This window comes from Equus caballus, chromosome 27, assembly GCF_041296265.1.
Source record: "Equus caballus isolate H_3958 breed thoroughbred chromosome 27, TB-T2T, whole genome shotgun sequence".
Lineage (NCBI taxonomy): Eukaryota > Metazoa > Chordata > Mammalia > Perissodactyla > Equidae > Equus > Equus caballus.
In genome coordinates, this window is record NC_091710.1 from 499,180 (window position 1) to 518,735 (window position 19,556).

Below are 19,556 nucleotides of genomic sequence, written 5' to 3' on the forward strand. Positions count from 1 at the left end.
GCTAAGAAACCACTCGCTCTGCACAGTGCTCTAACAGCCTAGTGGGAACATGTCTTCCAAAGGCCTGTGAAACGCAGTTTATTTGCAGGCCTGATCTGGCTGAAGTAGGACTTCTGCTCTGGGTGTGCTACTTTGCCCTAGAGCTGAAAGGCACAACGTGCAGGCTTCTTTCCAAAGGGCGAGTTGGGCCCCACAGCATCTTGCTTCCAGCTCTTTGGGAAGCTAGGAAACAACTCGCTCTGCACAGTGCTCTTACAGCCTACCGGGAACATCTCTTCCAAAGGCCTGTGAAACGCAGTTTCTTTGCAGGCCTGATCTGGCTGAAGTAGGACTTCTGCTCTGGGTGTGCTACTTTGCCCTAGAGCTGAAAGGCACAACGTGCAGGCTTCTTTCCAAAGGGCGAGTTGGGCCCCACAGCATCTTGCTTCCAGCTCTTTGGGAAGCTAAGAAACAACTCGCTCTGCACAGTGCTCTTACAGACTACCGGGAACATCTCTTCCAAAGGCCTGTGAAATGCAGTTTCTTTGCAGGCCTGATCTGGCTGAAGTAGGACTTCGGCTCTGGGTGTGCTACTTTGCCCTAGAGCTGAAAGGCACAACGTGCAGGCTTCTTTCCAAAGGGCGAGTTGGGCCCCACAGCATCTTGCTTCCAGCTCTTTGGGAAGCTAAGAAACAACTCGCTCTGCACAGTGCTCTTACAGCCTACCGGGAACATCTCTTCCAAAGGCCTGTGAAACGCAGTTTCTTTGCAGGCCTGATCTGGCTGAAGTAGGACTTCTGCTCTGGGTGTGCTACTTTGCCCTAGAGCTGAAAGGCACAACGTGCAGGCTTCTTTCCAAAGGGCGAGTTGGGCGCCACAGCATCTTGCTTCCAGCTCTTTGGGAAGCTAAGAAACCACTAGCTCTTCACAGTGCTCTTACAGCCTACCGGGAACATCTCTTCCAAAGGCCTGTAAAACGCAGTTTCGTTGCAGGCCTGATCTGGCTGAAGTAGGACTTCTGCTCTGGGTGTGCTACTTTGCCCTAGAGCTGAAAGGCACAACGTGCAGGCTTCTTTCCAAAGGGCGAGTTGGGCCCCACAGCATCTTGCATCCAGCTCTTTGGGAAGCTAAGAAACAACTCGCTCTGCACAGTGCTCTTACAGCCTAGTGGGAACATCTCTTCCAAAGGCCTGTGAAACGCAGTCTCTTTGCAGGCCTGATCTGGCTGAAGTAGGACTTCTGCTCTGGGTGTGCTACTTTGCCCTAGAGCTGAAAGGCACAACGTGCAGGCTTCTTTCCAAAGGGCGTGTTGGGGCCCACAGCATCTTGCTTCCAGCTCTTTGGGAAGCTAAGAAACAACTCGCTCTGCACAGTGCTCTTTCACCCTACCGGGAACATCTCTTCCAAAGGCCTGTGAAACGCAGTTTCTTTGCAGGCCTGATCTGGCTGAAGTAGGACTTCTGCTCTGGGTGTGCTACTTTGCCCTAGAGCTGAAAGGCACAACGTGCAGGCTTCTTTCCAAAGGGCGAGTTGGGCCCCACAGCATCTTGCTTCCAGCTCTTTGGGAAGCTAAGAAACAACTCGCTCTGCACAGTGCTCTTACAGCCTACCGGGAACATCTCTTCCAAAGGCCTGTGAAACGCAGTTTCTTTGCAGGCCTGATGTGGCTGATGTACTACTTCTGCTCTGGGTGTGCTACTTTGCCCTAGAGCTGAAAGGCACAACGTGCAGGCTTCTTTCCAAAGGGCGAGTTGGGCCCCACAGCATCTTGCTTCCAGCTCTTTGGGAAGCTAGGAAACAACTCGCTCTGCACAGTGCTCTTACAGCCTACCGGGAACATCTCTTCCAAAGGCCTGTGAAACGCAGTTTCTTTGCAGGCCTGATCTGGCTGAAGTAGGACTTCTGCTCTGGGTGTGCTACTTTGCCCTAGAGCTGAAAGGCACAACGTGCAGGCTTCTTTCCAAAGAGCGAGTTGGGCCCCACAGCATCTTGCTTCCAGCTCTTTGGGAAGCTAAGAAACAACTCGCTCTGCACAGTGCTCTTACAGCCTACCGGGAACATCTCTTCCAAAGGCCTGTGAAACGCAGTTTCTTTGCAGGCCTGATCTGGCTGAAGTAGGACTTCTGCTCTGGGTGTGCTACTTTGCCCTAGAGCTGAAAGGCACAACGTGCAGGCTTCTTTCCAAAGGGCGAGTTGGGCCCCACAGCATCTTGCTTCCAGCTCTTTGGGAAGCTAAGAAACAACTCGCTCTGCACAGTGCTCTTACAGCCTACCGGGAACATCTCTTCCAAAGGCCTGTGAAACGCAGTTTCTTTGCAGGCCTGATGTGGCTGATGTAGGACTTCTGCTCTGGGTGTGCTACTTTGCCCTAGAGCTGAAAGGCACAACGTGCAGGCTTCTTTCCAAAGGGCGAGTTGTGCCCCACAGCATCTTGCTTCCAGCTCTTTGGGAAGCTAAGAAACAACTCGCTCTGCACAGTGCTCTTACAGCCTACCGGGAACATCTCTTCCAAAGGCCTGTGAAACGCAGTTTCTTTGCAGGCCTGATGTGGCTGATGTAGGACTTCTGCTCTGGGTGTGCTACTTTGCCCTAGAGCTGAAAGGCACAACGTGCAGGCTTCTTTCCAAAGGGCGAGTTGGGCCCCACAGCATCTTGCTTCCAGCTCTTTGGGAAGCTAAGAAACAACTCGCTCTGCACAGTGCTCTTACAGCCTAGTGGGAACATCTCTTCCAAAGGCCTGTGAAACGCAGTTTCTTTGCAGGCCTGATCTGGCTGAAGTAGGACTTCTGCTCTGGGTGTGCTACTTTGCCCTAGAGCTGAAAGGCACAACGTGCAGGCTTCTTTCCAAAGGGCGAGTTGGGCCCCACAGCATCTTGCTTCCAGCTCTTTGGGAAGCTAAGAAACAACTCGCTCTGCACAGTGCTCTTACAGCCTAGTGGGAACATCTCTTCCTAAGGCCTGTGAAACGCAGTTTCTTTGCAGGCCTGATCTGGCTGAAGTAGGACTTCTGCTCTGGGTGTGCTACTTTGCCCTAGAGCTGAAAGGCACAACGTGCAGGCTTCTTTCCAAAGGGCGTGTTGGGGCCCACAGCATCTTGCTTCCAGCTCTTTGGGAAGCTAAGAAACAACTCACTCTGCACAGTGCTCTTACAGCCTAGTGGGAACATCTCTTCCAAAGGCCTGTGAAACGCAGTTTCTTTGCAGGTCTGATATGGCTGAAGTAGGACTTCTGCTCTGGGTGTGCTACTTTGCCCTAGAGCTGAAAGGCACAACGTGCAGGCTTCTTTCCAAAGGGCGAGTTGGGCCCCACAGCATCTTGCTTCAAGCTCTTTGGGAAGCTAAGAAACAACTCGCTCTGCACAGTGCTCTTACAGCCTACCGGGAACATCTCTTCCAAAGGCCTGTGAAACGCAGTTTCTTTGCAGGCCTGATCTGGCTGAAGTAGGACTTCGGCTCTGGGTGTGCTACTTTGCCCTAGAGCTGAAAGGCACAACGTGCAGGCTTCTTTCCAAAGGGCGAGTTGGGCCCCACAGCATCTTGCTTCCAGCTCTTTGGGAAGCTAAGAAACAACTCGCTCTGCACAGTGCTCTTACAGCCTACCGGGAACATCTCTTCCAAAGGCCTGTGAAACGCAGTTTCTTTGCAGGCCTGATCTGGCTGAAGTAGGACTTCTGCTCTGGGTGTGCTACTTTGCCCTAGAGCTGAAAGGCACAACGTGCAGGCTAATTTCCAAAGGGCGAGTTGGGCAAAACAGCGTCTTGCTTCCAGCTCTTTGGGAAGCTAAGAAACAACTCGCTCTGCACAGTGCTCTTTCAGCCTACCGGGAACATCTCTTCCAAAGGCCTGTGAAACGCAGTTTCTTTGCAGGCCTGATCTGGCTGAAGTAGGACTTCTGCTCTGGGTGTGCTACTTTGCCCTAGAGCTGAAAGGCACAACGTGCAGGCTTCTTTCCAAAGGGCGAGTTGGGCCCCACAGCATCTTGCTTCCAGCTCTTTGGGAAGCTAAGAAACAACTCGCTCTGCACAGTGCTCTTACAGCCTACCGGGAACATCTCTTCCAAAGGCCTGTGAAACGCAGTTTCTTTGCAGGCCTGATGTGGCTGATGTAGGACTTCTGCTCTGGGTGTGCTACTTTGCCCTAGAGCTGAAAGGCACAACGTGCAGGCTTCTTTCCAAAGGGCGAGTTGGGCCCCACAGCATCTTGCTTCCAGCTCTTTGGGAAGCTAGGAAACAACTCGCTCTGCACAGTGCTCTTACAGCCTACTGGGAACATCTCTTCCAAAGGCCTGTGAAACGCAGTTTCTTTGCAGGCCTGATCTGGCTGAAGTAGGACTTCTGCTCTGGGTGTGCTACTTTGCCCTAGAGCTGAAAGGCACAACGTGCAGGCTTCTTTCCAAAGAGCGAGTTGGGCCCCACAGCATCTTGCTTCCAGCTCTTTGGGAAGCTAAGAAACAACTCGCTCTGCACAGTGCTCTTACAGCCTACCGGGAACATCTCTTCCAAAGGCCTGTGAAACGCAGTTTCTTTGCAGGCCTGATCTGGCTGAAGTAGGACTTCTGCTCTGGGTGTGCTACTTTGCCCTAGAGCTGAAAGGCACAACGTGCAGGCTTCTTTCCAAAGGGCGAGTTGGGCCCCACAGCATCTTGCTTCCAGCTCTTTGGGAAGCTAAGAAACAACTCGCTCTGCACAGTGCTCTTACAGCCTACCGGGAACATCTCTTCCAAAGGCCTGTGAAACGCAGTTTCTTTGCAGGCCTGATGTGGCTGATGTAGGACTTCTGCTCTGGGTGTGCTACTTTGCCCTAGAGCTGAAAGGCACAACGTGCAGGCTTCTTTCCAAAGGGCGAGTTGGGCCCCACAGCATCTTGCTTCCAGCTCTTTGGGAAGCTAAGAAACAACTCGCTCTGCACAGTGCTCTTACAGCCTACCGGGAACATCTCTTCCAAAGGCCTGTGAAACGCAGTTTCTTTGCAGGCCTGATGTGGCTGATGTAGGACTTCTGCTCTGGGTGTGCTACTTTGCCCTAGAGCTGAAAGGCACAACGTGCAGGCTTCTTTCCAAAGGGCGAGTTGGGCACCACAGCATCTTGCTTCCAGCTCTTTGGGAAGCTAAGAAACAACTCGCTCTGCACAGTGCTCTTACAGCCTACCGGGAACATCTCTTCCAAAGGCCTGTGAAACGCAGTTTCTTTGCAGGCCTGATCTGGCTGAAGTAGGACTTCTGCTCTGGGTGTGCTACTTTGCCCTAGAGCTGAAAGGCACAACGTGCAGGCTTCTTTCCAAAGGGCGAGTTGGGCCCCACAGCATCTTGCTTCCAGCTCTTTGGGAAGCTAAGAAACAACTCGCTCTGCACAGTGCTCTTACAGCCTAGTGGGAACATCTCTTCCAAAGCCCTGTGAAACGCAGTTTCTTTGCAGGCCTGATCTGGCTGAAGTAGGACTTCTGCTCTGGGTGTGCTACTTTGCCCTAGAGCTGAAAGGCACAACGTGCAGGCTAATCTCCAAAGGGCGAGTTGGGTAAAACAGCGTCTTGCTTCCAGCTCTTTGGGAAGCTAAGAAACAACTCGCTCTGCACAGTGCTCTTACAGCCTACCGGGAACATCTCTTCCAAAGGCCTGTGAAACGCAGTTTCTTTGCAGGCCTGATCTGGCTGAAGTAGGACTTCGGCTCTGGGTGTGCTACTTTGCCCTAGAGCTGAAAGGCACAACGTGCAGGCTTCTTTCCAAAGGGCGTGTTGGGGCCCACAGCATCTTGCTTCCAGCTCTTTGGGAAGCTAAGAAACAACTCACTCTGCACAGTGCTCTTACAGCCTACCGGGAACATCTCTTCCAAAGGCGTGTGAAACGCAGTTTCTTTGCAGGCCTGATCTGGCTGAAGTAGGACTTCTGCTCTGGGTGTGCTACTTTGCCCTAGAGCTGAAAGGCACAACGTGCAGGCTTCTTTCCAAAGGGCGAGTTGGGCCCCACAGCATCTTGCTTCCAGCTCTTTGGGAAGCTAAGAAACAACTCGCTCTGCACAGTGCTCTTACAGCCTACCGGGAACATCTCTTCCAAAGGCCTGTGAAACGCAGTTTCTTTGCAGGCCTGATCTGGCTGAAGTAGGACTTCTGCTCTGGGTGTGCTACTTTGCCCTAGAGCTGAAAGGCACAACGTGCAGGCTTCTTTCCAAAGGGCGAGTTGGGCCCCACAGCATCTTGCTTCCAGCTCTTTGGGAAGCTAAGAAACCACTCGCTCTGCACAGTGCTCTTACAGCCTACCGGGAACATCTCTTCCAAAGGCCTGTGAAACGCAGTTTCTTTGCAGGCCTGATCTGGCTGAAGTAGGACTTCTGCTCTGGGTGTGCTACTTTGCCCTAGAGCTGAAAGGCACAACGTGCAGGCTTCTTTCCAAAGGGCGAGTTGGGCCCCACAGCATCTTGCTTCCAGCTCTTTGGGAAGCTAAGAAACCACTCGCTCTGCACAGTGCTCTTACAGCCTACAGGGAACATCTCTTCCAAAGGCGTGTGAAACGCAGTTTCTTTGCAGGCCTGATCTGGCTGAAGTAGGACTTCTGCTCTGGGTGTGCTACTTTGCCCTAGAGCTGAAAGGCACAACGCGCAGGCTTCTTTCCAAAGGGCGAGTTGGGCCCCACAGCATCTTGCTTCCAGCTCTTTGGGAAGCTAAGAAACCACTCGCTCTGCACAGTGCTCTAACAGCCTAGTGGGAACATGTCTTCCAAAGGCCTGTGAAACGCAGTTTCTTTGCAGGCCTGATCTGGCTGAAGTAGGACTTCTGCTCTGGGTGTGCTACTTTGCCCTAGAGCTGAAAGGCACAACGTGCAGGCTTCTTTCCAAAGGGCGAGTTGGGCCCCACAGCATCTTGCTTCCAGCTCTTTGGGAAGCTAGGAAACAACTCGCTCTGCACAGTGCTCTTACAGCCTACCGGGAACATCTCTTCCAAAGGCCTGTGAAACGCAGTTTCTTTGCAGGCCTGATCTGGCTGAAGTAGGACTTCTGCTCTGGGTGTGCTACTTTGCCCTAGAGGTGAAAGGCACAACGTGCAGGCTTCTTTCCAAAGGGCGAGTTGGGCCCCACAGCATCTTGCTTCCAGCTCTTTGGGAAGCTAAGAAACAACTCGCTCTGCACAGTGCTCTTACAGCCTACCGGGAACATCTCTTCCAAAGGCCTGTGAAATGCAGTTTCTTTGAAGGCCTGATCTGGCTGAAGTAGGACTTCGGCTCTGGGTGTGCTACTTTGCCCTAGAGCTGAAAGGCACAACGTGCAGGCTTCTTTCCAAAGGGCGAGTTGGGCCCCACAGCATCTTGCTTCCAGCTCTTTGGGAAGCTAAGAAACAACTCGCTCTGCACAGTGCTCTTACAGCCTACCGGGAACATCTCTTCCAAAGGCCTGTGAAACGCAGTTTCTTTGCAGGCCTGATCTGGCTGAAGTAGGACTTCTGCTCTGGGTGTGCTACTTTGCCCTAGAGCTGAAAGGCACAACGTGCAGGCTTCTTTCCAAAGGGCGAGTTGGGCCCCACAGCATCTTGCTTCCAGCTCTTTGGGAAGCTAAGAAACAACTCGCTCTGCACAGTGCTCTTACAGCCTACCGGGAACATCTCTTCCAAAGGCCTGTGAAACGCAGTTTCTTTGCAGGCCTGATCTGGCTGAAGTAGGACTTCTGCTCTGGGTGTGCTACTTTGCCCTAGAGCTGAAAGGCACAACGTGCAGGCTTCTTTCCAAAGGGCGTGTTGGGGCCCACAGCATCTTGCTTCCAGCTCTTTGGGAAGCTAAGAAACAACTCGCTCTGCACAGTGCTCTTTCACCCTACCGGGAACATCTCTTCCAAAGGCCTGTGAAACGCAGTTTCTTTGCAGGCCTGATCTGGCTGAAGTAGGACTTCTGCTCTGGGTGTGCTACTTTGCCCTAGAGCTGAAAGGCACAACGTGCAGGCTTCTTTCCAAAGGGCGAGTTGGGCCCCACAGCATCTTGCTTCCAGCTCTTTGGGAAGCTAAGAAACAACTCGCTCTGCACAGTGCTCTTACAGCCTACCGGGAACATCTCTTCCAAAGGCCTGTGAAACGCAGTTTCTTTGCAGGCCTGATGTGGCTGATGTACTACTTCTGCTCTGGGTGTGCTACTTTGCCCTAGAGCTGAAAGGCACAACGTGCAGGCTTCTTTCCAAAGGGCGAGTTGGGCCCCACAGCATCTTGCTTCCAGCTCTTTGGGAAGCTAGGAAACAACTCGCTCTGCACAGTGCTCTTACAGCCTACCGGGAACATCTCTTCCAAAGGCCTGTGAAACGCAGTTTCTTTGCAGGCCTGATCTGGCTGAAGTAGGACTTCTGCTCTGGGTGTGCTACTTTGCCCTAGAGCTGAAAGGCACAACGTGCAGGCTTCTTTCCAAAGAGCGAGTTGGGCCCCACAGCATCTTGCTTCCAGCTCTTTGGGAAGCTAAGAAACAACTCGCTCTGCACAGTGCTCTTACAGCCTACCGGGAACATCTCTTCCAAAGGCCTGTGAAACGCAGTTTCTTTGCAGGCCTGATCTGGCTGAAGTAGGACTTCTGCTCTGGGTGTGCTACTTTGCCCTAGAGCTGAAAGGCACAACGTGCAGGCTTCTTTCCAAAGGGCGAGTTGGGCCCCACAGCATCTTGCTTCCAGCTCTTTGGGAAGCTAAGAAACAACTCGCTCTGCACAGTGCTCTTACAGCCTACCGGGAACATCTCTTCCAAAGGCCTGTGAAACGCAGTTTCTTTGCAGGCCTGATGTGGCTGATGTAGGACTTCTGCTCTGGGTGTGCTACTTTGCCCTAGAGCTGAAAGGCACAACGTGCAGGCTTCTTTCCAAAGGGCGAGTTGTGCCCCACAGCATCTTGCTTCCAGCTCTTTGGGAAGCTAAGAAACAACTCGCTCTGCACAGTGCTCTTACAGCCTACCGGGAACATCTCTTCCAAAGGCCTGTGAAACGCAGTTTCTTTGCAGGCCTGATGTGGCTGATGTAGGACTTCTGCTCTGGGTGTGCTACTTTGCCCTAGAGCTGAAAGGCACAACGTGCAGGCTTCTTTCCAAAGGGCGAGTTGGGCCCCACAGCATCTTGCTTCCAGCTCTTTGGGAAGCTAAGAAACAACTCGCTCTGCACAGTGCTCTTACAGCCTAGTGGGAACATCTCTTCCAAAGGCCTGTGAAACGCAGTTTCTTTGCAGGCCTGATCTGGCTGAAGTAGGACTTCTGCTCTGGGTGTGCTACTTTGCCCTAGAGCTGAAAGGCACAACGTGCAGGCTTCTTTCCAAAGGGCGAGTTGGGCCCCACAGCATCTTGCTTCCAGCTCTTTGGGAAGCTAAGAAACAACTCGCTCTGCACAGTGCTCTTACAGCCTAGTGGGAACATCTCTTCCTAAGGCCTGTGAAACGCAGTTTCTTTGCAGGCCTGATCTGGCTGAAGTAGGACTTCTGCTCTGGGTGTGCTACTTTGCCCTAGAGCTGAAAGGCACAACGTGCAGGCTTCTTTCCAAAGGGCGTGTTGGGGCCCACAGCATCTTGCTTCCAGCTCTTTGGGAAGCTAAGAAACAACTCACTCTGCACAGTGCTCTTACAGCCTAGTGGGAACATCTCTTCCAAAGGCCTGTGAAACGCAGTTTCTTTGCAGGTCTGATATGGCTGAAGTAGGACTTCTGCTCTGGGTGTGCTACTTTGCCCTAGAGCTGAAAGGCACAACGTGCAGGCTTCTTTCCAAAGGGCGAGTTGGGCCCCACAGCATCTTGCTTCAAGCTCTTTGGGAAGCTAAGAAACAACTCGCTCTGCACAGTGCTCTTACAGCCTACCGGGAACATCTCTTCCAAAGGCCTGTGAAACGCAGTTTCTTTGCAGGCCTGATCTGGCTGAAGTAGGACTTCGGCTCTGGGTGTGCTACTTTGCCCTAGAGCTGAAAGGCACAACGTGCAGGCTTCTTTCCAAAGGGCGAGTTGGGCCCCACAGCATCTTGCTTCCAGCTCTTTGGGAAGCTAAGAAACAACTCGCTCTGCACAGTGCTCTTACAGCCTACCGGGAACATCTCTTCCAAAGGCCTGTGAAACGCAGTTTCTTTGCAGGCCTGATCTGGCTGAAGTAGGACTTCTGCTCTGGGTGTGCTACTTTGCCCTAGAGCTGAAAGGCACAACGTGCAGGCTAATTTCCAAAGGGCGAGTTGGGCAAAACAGCGTCTTGCTTCCAGCTCTTTGGGAAGCTAAGAAACAACTCGCTCTGCACAGTGCTCTTTCAGCCTACCGGGAACATCTCTTCCAAAGGCCTGTGAAACGCAGTTTCTTTGCAGGCCTGATCTGGCTGAAGTAGGACTTCTGCTCTGGGTGTGCTACTTTGCCCTAGAGCTGAAAGGCACAACGTGCAGGCTTCTTTCCAAAGGGCGAGTTGGGCCCCACAGCATCTTGCTTCCAGCTCTTTGGGAAGCTAAGAAACAACTCGCTCTGCACAGTGCTCTTACAGCCTACCGGGAACATCTCTTCCAAAGGCCTGTGAAACGCAGTTTCTTTGCAGGCCTGATGTGGCTGATGTAGGACTTCTGCTCTGGGTGTGCTACTTTGCCCTAGAGCTGAAAGGCACAACGTGCAGGCTTCTTTCCAAAGGGCGAGTTGGGCCCCACAGCATCTTGCTTCCAGCTCTTTGGGAAGCTAGGAAACAACTCGCTCTGCACAGTGCTCTTACAGCCTACTGGGAACATCTCTTCCAAAGGCCTGTGAAACGCAGTTTCTTTGCAGGCCTGATCTGGCTGAAGTAGGACTTCTGCTCTGGGTGTGCTACTTTGCCCTAGAGCTGAAAGGCACAACGTGCAGGCTTCTTTCCAAAGAGCGAGTTGGGCCCCACAGCATCTTGCTTCCAGCTCTTTGGGAAGCTAAGAAACAACTCGCTCTGCACAGTGCTCTTACAGCCTACCGGGAACATCTCTTCCAAAGGCCTGTGAAACGCAGTTTCTTTGCAGGCCTGATCTGGCTGAAGTAGGACTTCTGCTCTGGGTGTGCTACTTTGCCCTAGAGCTGAAAGGCACAACGTGCAGGCTTCTTTCCAAAGGGCGAGTTGGGCCCCACAGCATCTTGCTTCCAGCTCTTTGGGAAGCTAAGAAACAACTCGCTCTGCACAGTGCTCTTACAGCCTACCGGGAACATCTCTTCCAAAGGCCTGTGAAACGCAGTTTCTTTGCAGGCCTGATGTGGCTGATGTAGGACTTCTGCTCTGGGTGTGCTACTTTGCCCTAGAGCTGAAAGGCACAACGTGCAGGCTTCTTTCCAAAGGGCGAGTTGGGCCCCACAGCATCTTGCTTCCAGCTCTTTGGGAAGCTAAGAAACAACTCGCTCTGCACAGTGCTCTTACAGCCTACCGGGAACATCTCTTCCAAAGGCCTGTGAAACGCAGTTTCTTTGCAGGCCTGATGTGGCTGATGTAGGACTTCTGCTCTGGGTGTGCTACTTTGCCCTAGAGCTGAAAGGCACAACGTGCAGGCTTCTTTCCAAAGGGCGAGTTGGGCACCACAGCATCTTGCTTCCAGCTCTTTGGGAAGCTAAGAAACAACTCGCTCTGCACAGTGCTCTTACAGCCTACCGGGAACATCTCTTCCAAAGGCCTGTGAAACGCAGTTTCTTTGCAGGCCTGATCTGGCTGAAGTAGGACTTCTGCTCTGGGTGTGCTACTTTGCCCTAGAGCTGAAAGGCACAACGTGCAGGCTTCTTTCCAAAGGGCGAGTTGGGCCCCACAGCATCTTGCTTCCAGCTCTTTGGGAAGCTAAGAAACAACTCGCTCTGCACAGTGCTCTTACAGCCTAGTGGGAACATCTCTTCCAAAGCCCTGTGAAACGCAGTTTCTTTGCAGGCCTGATCTGGCTGAAGTAGGACTTCTGCTCTGGGTGTGCTACTTTGCCCTAGAGCTGAAAGGCACAACGTGCAGGCTAATCTCCAAAGGGCGAGTTGGGTAAAACAGCGTCTTGCTTCCAGCTCTTTGGGAAGCTAAGAAACAACTCGCTCTGCACAGTGCTCTTACAGCCTACCGGGAACATCTCTTCCAAAGGCCTGTGAAACGCAGTTTCTTTGCAGGCCTGATCTGGCTGAAGTAGGACTTCGGCTCTGGGTGTGCTACTTTGCCCTAGAGCTGAAAGGCACAACGTGCAGGCTTCTTTCCAAAGGGCGTGTTGGGGCCCACAGCATCTTGCTTCCAGCTCTTTGGGAAGCTAAGAAACAACTCACTCTGCACAGTGCTCTTACAGCCTACCGGGAACATCTCTTCCAAAGGCGTGTGAAACGCAGTTTCTTTGCAGGCCTGATCTGGCTGAAGTAGGACTTCTGCTCTGGGTGTGCTACTTTGCCCTAGAGCTGAAAGGCACAACGTGCAGGCTTCTTTCCAAAGGGCGAGTTGGGCCCCACAGCATCTTGCTTCCAGCTCTTTGGGAAGCTAAGAAACAACTCGCTCTGCACAGTGCTCTTACAGCCTACCGGGAACATCTCTTCCAAAGGCCTGTGAAACGCAGTTTCTTTGCAGGCCTGATCTGGCTGAAGTAGGACTTCTGCTCTGGGTGTGCTACTTTGCCCTAGAGCTGAAAGGCACAACGTGCAGGCTTCTTTCCAAAGGGCGAGTTGGGCCCCACAGCATCTTGCTTCCAGCTCTTTGGGAAGCTAAGAAACCACTCGCTCTGCACAGTGCTCTTACAGCCTACCGGGAACATCTCTTCCAAAGGCCTGTGAAACGCAGTTTCTTTGCAGGCCTGATCTGGCTGAAGTAGGACTTCTGCTCTGGGTGTGCTACTTTGCCCTAGAGCTGAAAGGCACAACGTGCAGGCTTCTTTCCAAAGGGCGAGTTGGGCCCCACAGCATCTTGCTTCCAGCTCTTTGGGAAGCTAAGAAACCACTCGCTCTGCACAGTGCTCTTACAGCCTACAGGGAACATCTCTTCCAAAGGCGTGTGAAACGCAGTTTCTTTGCAGGCCTGATCTGGCTGAAGTAGGACTTCTGCTCTGGGTGTGCTACTTTGCCCTAGAGCTGAAAGGCACAACGCGCAGGCTTCTTTCCAAAGGGCGAGTTGGGCCCCACAGCATCTTGCTTCCAGCTCTTTGGGAAGCTAAGAAACCACTCGCTCTGCACAGTGCTCTAACAGCCTAGTGGGAACATGTCTTCCAAAGGCCTGTGAAACGCAGTTTCTTTGCAGGCCTGATCTGGCTGAAGTAGGACTTCTGCTCTGGGTGTGCTACTTTGCCCTAGAGCTGAAAGGCACAACGTGCAGGCTTCTTTCCAAAGGGCGAGTTGGGCCCCACAGCATCTTGCTTCCAGCTCTTTGGGAAGCTAGGAAACAACTCGCTCTGCACAGTGCTCTTACAGCCTACCGGGAACATCTCTTCCAAAGGCCTGTGAAACGCAGTTTCTTTGCAGGCCTGATCTGGCTGAAGTAGGACTTCTGCTCTGGGTGTGCTACTTTGCCCTAGAGGTGAAAGGCACAACGTGCAGGCTTCTTTCCAAAGGGCGAGTTGGGCCCCACAGCATCTTGCTTCCAGCTCTTTGGGAAGCTAAGAAACAACTCGCTCTGCACAGTGCTCTTACAGCCTACCGGGAACATCTCTTCCAAAGGCCTGTGAAATGCAGTTTCTTTGCAGGCCTGATCTGGCTGAAGTAGGACTTCGGCTCTGGGTGTGCTACTTTGCCCTAGAGCTGAAAGGCACAACGTGCAGGCTTCTTTCCAAAGGGCGAGTTGGGCCCCACAGCATCTTGCTTCCAGCTCTTTGGGAAGCTAAGAAACAACTCGCTCTGCACAGTGCTCTTACAGCCTACCGGGAACATCTCTTCCAAAGGCCTGTGAAACGCAGTTTCTTTGCAGGCCTGATCTGGCTGAAGTAGGACTTCTGCTCTGGGTGTGCTACTTTGCCCTAGAGCTGAAAGGCACAACGTGCAGGCTTCTTTCCAAAGGGCGAGTTGGGCCCCACAGCATCTTGCTTCCAGCTCTTTGGGAAGCTAAGAAACAACTCGCTCTGCACAGTGCTCTTACAGCCTACCGGGAACATCTCTTCCAAAGGCCTGTGAAACGCAGTTTCTTTGCAGGCCTGATCTGGCTGAAGTAGGACTTCTGCTCTGGGTGTGCTACTTTGCCCTAGAGCTGAAAGGCACAACGTGCAGGCTTCTTTCCAAAGGACGAGTTGGGCCCCACAGCATCTTGCTTCCAGCTCTTTGGGAAGCTAAGAAACCACTCGCTCTGCACAGTGCTCTTACAGCCTACCGGGAACATCTCTTCCAAAGGCCTGTGAAACGCAGTTTCTTTGCAGGCCTGATCTGGCTGAAGTAGGACTTCTGCTCTGGGTGTGCTACTTTGCCCTAGAGCTGAAAGGCACAACGTGCAGGCTTCTTTCCAAAGGGCGAGTTGGGCCCCACAGCGTCTTGCTTCCAGCTCTTTGGGAAGCTAAGAAACAACTCGCTCTGCACAGTGCTCTTACAGCCTAGTGGGAACATCTCTTCCAAAGGCCTGTGAAACGCAGTTTCTTTGCAGGTCTGATATGGCTGAAGTAGGACTTCTGCTCTGGGTGTGCTACTTTGCCCTAGAGCTGAAAGGCACAACGTGCAGGCTTCTTTCCAAAGGGCGAGTTGGGCCCCACAGCGTCTTGCTTCCAGCTCTTTGGGAAGCTAAGAAACCACCTGCTCTGCACAGTGCTCTTACAGCCTACCGGGAACATCTCTTCCAAAGGCCTGTGAAACGCAGTTTCTTTGCAGGCCTGATCTGGCTGAAGTAGGACTTCTGCTCTGGGTGTGCTACTTTGCCCTAGAGCTGAAAGGCACAACGTGCAGGCTTCTTTCCAAAGGGCGAGTTGGGCCCCACAGCATCTTGCTTCCAGCTCTTTGGGAAGCTAAGAAACCACTCGCTCTGCACAGTGCTCTTACAGCCTACCGGGAACATCTCTTCCAAAGGCGTGTGAAACGCAGTTTCTTTGCAGGCCTGATCTGGCTGAAGTAGGACTTCTGCTCTGGGTGTGCTACTTTGCCCTAGAGCTGAAAGGCACAACGTGCAGGCTTCTTTCCAAAGGGCGAGTTGGGCCCCACAGCGTCTTGCTTCCAGCTCTTTGGGAAGCTAAGAAACAACTCGCTCTGCACAGTGCTCTTACAGCCTACCGGGAACATCTCTTCCAAAGGCCTGTGAAACGCAGTTTCTTTGCAGGCCTGATCTGGCTGAAGTAGGACTTCTGCTCTGGGTGTGCTACTTTGCCCTAGAGCTGAAAGGCACAACGTGCAGGCTTCTTTCCAAAGGGCGAGTTGGGCCCCACAGCATCTTGCTTCCAGCTCTTTGGGAAGCTAAGAAACAACTCGCTCTGCACAGTGCTCTTACAGCCTTCCAGGAACATCTCTTCCAAAGGCCTGTGAAACGCAGTTTCTTTGCAGGCCTGATCTGGCTGAAGTAGGACTTCTGCTCTGGGTGTGCTACTTTGCCCTAGAGCTGAAAGGCACAACGTGCAGGCTTCTTTCCAAAGGGCGAGTTGGGCGCCACAGCATCTTGCTTCCAGCTCTTTGGGAAGCTAAGAAACCACTAGCTCTGCACAGTGCTCTTACAGCCTACCGGGAACATCTCTTCCAAAGGCCTGTAAAACGCAGTTTCTTTGCAGGCCTGATCTGGCTGAAGTAGGACTTCTTCTCTGGGTGTGCTACTTTGCCCTAGAGCTGAAAGGCACAACGTGCAGGCTTCTTTCCAAAGGGCGAGTTGGGCCCCACAGCATCTTGCATCCAGCTCTTTGGGAAGCTAAGAAACAACTCGCTCTGCACAGTGCTCTTACAGCCTACCGGGAACATCTCTTCCAAAGAGCTGTGAAACGCAGTTTCTTTGCAGGCCTGATCTGGCTGAAGTAGGACTTCGGCTCTGGGTGTGCTACTTTGCCCTAGAGCTGAAAGGCACAACGTGCAGGCTTCTTTCCAAAGGACGAGTTGGGCCCCACAGCATCTTGCTTCCAGCTCTTTGGGAAGCTAAGCAACAACTCGCTCTGCACAGTGCTCTTACAGCCTACCGGGAACATCTCTTCCAAAGGCCTGTGAAACGCAGTTTCTTTGCAGGCCTGATCTGGCTGAAGTAGGACTTCTGCTCTGGGTGTGCTACTTTGCCCTAGAGCTGAAAGGAACAACGTGCAGGCTTCTTTCCAAAGGGCGAGTTGGGCCCCACAGCATCTTGCTTCCAGCTCTTTGGGAAGCTAAGAAACAACTCGCTCTGCACAGTGCTCTTACAGCCTACCGGGAACATCTCTTCCAAAGGCCTGTGAAACGCAGTTTCTTTGCAGGCCTGATCTGGCTGAAGTAGCACTTCTGCTCTGGGTGTGCTACTTTGCCCTGGAGCTGAAAGGCACAACGTGCAGGCTTCTTTCGAAAGGGCGAGTTGGGCCATACACCATCTTGCTTCCAGCTCTTTGGGAAGCTAAGAAACAACTCGCTCTGCACAGTGCTCTTACAGCCTACCGGGAACATCTCTTCCAAAGGCCTGTGAAACGCAGTTTCTTTGCAGGCCTCATCTGGCTGAAGTAGCACTTCTGCTCTGGGTGTGCTACTTTGCCCTAGAGCTGAAAGGCACAACGTGCAGGCTTCTTTCCAAAGGGCGAGTTGGGCCCCACAGCATCTTGCTTCCAGCTCTTTGGGAAGCTAAGAAACCACTCGCTCTGCACAGTGCTCTTACAGCCTACCGGGAACATCTCTTCCAAAGGCCTGTGAAACGCAGTTTCTTTGCAGGCCTGATCTGGCTGAAGTAGGACTTCGGCTCTGGGTGTGCTACTTTGCCCTAGAGCTGAAAGGCACAACGTGCAGGCTTCTTTCCAAAGGGCGAGTTGGGCCCCACAGCATCTTGCTTCCAGCTCTTTGGGAAGCTAAGAAACAACTCGCTCTGCACAGTGCTCTTACAGCCTACCGGGAACATCTCTTCCAAAGGCCTGTGAAACGCAGTTTCTTTGCAGGCCTGATCTGGCTGAAGTAGGACTTCTGCTCTGGGTGTGCTACTTTGCCCTAGAGCTGAAAGGCACAACGTGCAGGCTTCTTTCCAAAGGGCGAGTTGGGCCCCACAGCATCTTGCTTCCAGCTCTTTGGGAAGCTAAGAAACAACTCGCTCTGCACAGTGCTCTTACAGCCTACCGGGAACATCTCTTCCAAAGGCCTGTGAAACGCAGTTTCTTTGCAGGCCTGATCTGGCTGAAGTAGGACTTCTGCTCTGGGTGTGCTACTTTGCCCTAGAGCTGAAAGGCACAACGTGCAGGCTTCTTTCCAAAGGTCAAGTTGGGCCCCACAGCATCTTGCTTCCAGCTCTTTGGGAAGCTAAGAAACAACTCGCTCTGCACAGTTCTCTTACAGCCTACCGGGAACATCTCTTCCAAAGGCCTGTGAAACGCAGTTTCTTTGCAGGCCTGATCTGGCTGAAGTAGGACTTCTGCTCTGGGTGTGCTACTTTGCCCTAGAGCTGAAAGGCACAACGTGCAGGCTTCTTTCCAAAGGGCGAGTTGGGCCCCACAGCATCTTGCTTCCAGCTCTTTGGGAAGCTAAGAAACAACTCGCTCTGCACAGTGCTCTTAAAGCCTACCGGGAACATCTCTTCCAAAGGCCTGTGAAACGCAGTTTCCTTGCAGGCCTGATCTGGCTGAAGTAGGACTTCTGCTCTGGGTGTGCTACTTTGCCCTAGAGCTGAAAGGCACAACGTGCAGGCTTCTTTCCAAAGGGCGAGTTGGGCCCCACAGCATCTTGCTTCCAGCTCTTTGGGAAGCTAAGAAACCACTCGCTCTGCACAGTGCTCTTACAGCCTACCGGGAACATCTCTTCCAAAGGCCTGTGAAACGCAGTTTCTTTGCAGGCCTGATCTGGCTGAAGTAGGACTTCTGCTCTGGGTGTGCTACTTTGCCCTAGAGCTGAAAGGCACAACGTGCAGGCTTCTTTCCAAAGGGCGAGTTGGGCCCCACAGCGTCTTGCTTCCAGCTCTTTGGGAAGCTAAGAAACAACTCGCTCTGCACAGTGCTCCTACAGCCTAGTGGGAACATCTCTTCCAAAGGCCTGTGAAACGCAGTTTCTTTGCAGGTCTGATCTGGCTGAAGTAGGACTTCTGCTCTGGGTGTGCTACTTTGCCCTAGAGCTGAAAGGCACAACGTGCAGGCTTCTTTCCAAAGGGCGAGTTGGGCCCCACAGCATCTTGCTTCCAGCTCTTTGGGAAGCTAAGAAACAACTCGCTCTGCACAGTGCTCTTACAGCCTACTTGGAACATCTCTTCCAAAGGCCTGTGAAACGCAGTTTCTTTGCAGGCCTGATCTGGCTGAAGTAGGACTTCGGCTCTGGGTGTGCTACTTTGCCCTAGAGCTGAAAGGCACAACGTGCAGGCTTCTTTCCAAAGGGCGAGTTGGGCCCCACAGCATCTTGCTTCCAGCTCTTTGGGAAGCTAAGAAACAACTCGCTCTGCACAGTGCTCTTACAGCCTACCGGGAACATCTCTTCCAAAGGCCTGTGAAACGCAGTTTCTTTGCACCCCTGATCTGGCTGAAGTAGGACTTCGGCTCTGGGTGTGCTACTTTGCCCTAGAGCTGAAAGGCACAACGTGCAGGCTTCTTTCCAAAGGGCGAGTTGGGCCCCACAGCATCTTGCTTCCAGCTCTTTGGGAAGCTAAGAAACCACTCGCTCTGCACAGTGCTCTTACAGCCTACCGGGAACATCTCTTCCAAAGGCCTGTGAAACGCAGTTTCTTTGCAGGCCTGATCTGGCTGAAGTAGGACTTCTGCTCTGGGTGTGCTACTTTGCCCTAGAGCTGAAAGGCACAACGTGCAGGCTTCTTTCCAAAGGGCGAGTTGGGCCCCACAGCATCTTGCTTCCAGCTCTTTGGGAAGCTAAGAAACCACTCGCTCTGCACAGTGCTCTAACAGCCTAGTGGGAACATGTCTTCCAAAGGCCTGTGAAACGCAGTTTCTTTGCAGGCCTGATCTGGCTGAAGTAGGACTTCGGCTCTGGGTGTGCTACTTTGCCCTAGAGCTGAAAGGCACAACGTGCAGGCTTCTTTCCAAAGGGCGAGTTGGGCCCCACAGCATCTTGCTTCCAGCTCTTTGGGAAGCTAGGAAACAACTCGCTCTGCACAGTGCTCTTACAGCCTACCGGGAACATCTCTTCCAAAGGCCTGTGAAACGCAGTTTCTTTGCAGGCCTGATCTGGCTGAAGTAGGACTTCTGCTCTGGGTGTGCTACTTTGCCCTAGAGCTGAAAGGCACAACGTGCAGGCTTCTTTCCAAAGGGCGAGTTGGGCCCCACAGCATCTTGCTTCCAGCTCTTTGGGAAGCTAAGAAACCACTCGCTCTGCACAGTGCTCTTACAGCCTACCGGGAACATCTCTTCCATAGGCCTGTGAAACGCAGTTTCTTTGCAGGCCTGATCTGGCTGAAGTAGGACTTCTGCTCTGGGTGTGCTACTTTGCCCTAGAGCTGAAAGGCACAACGTGCAGGCTTCTTTCCAAAGGGCGAGTTGGGCCCCACAGCGTCTTGCTTCCAGCTCTTTGGGAAGCTAAGAAACAACTCGCTCTGCACAGTGCTCTTACAGCCTAGTGGGAACATCTCTTCCAAAGGCCTGTGAAACGCAGTTTCTTTGCAGGTATGATCTGGCTGAAGTAG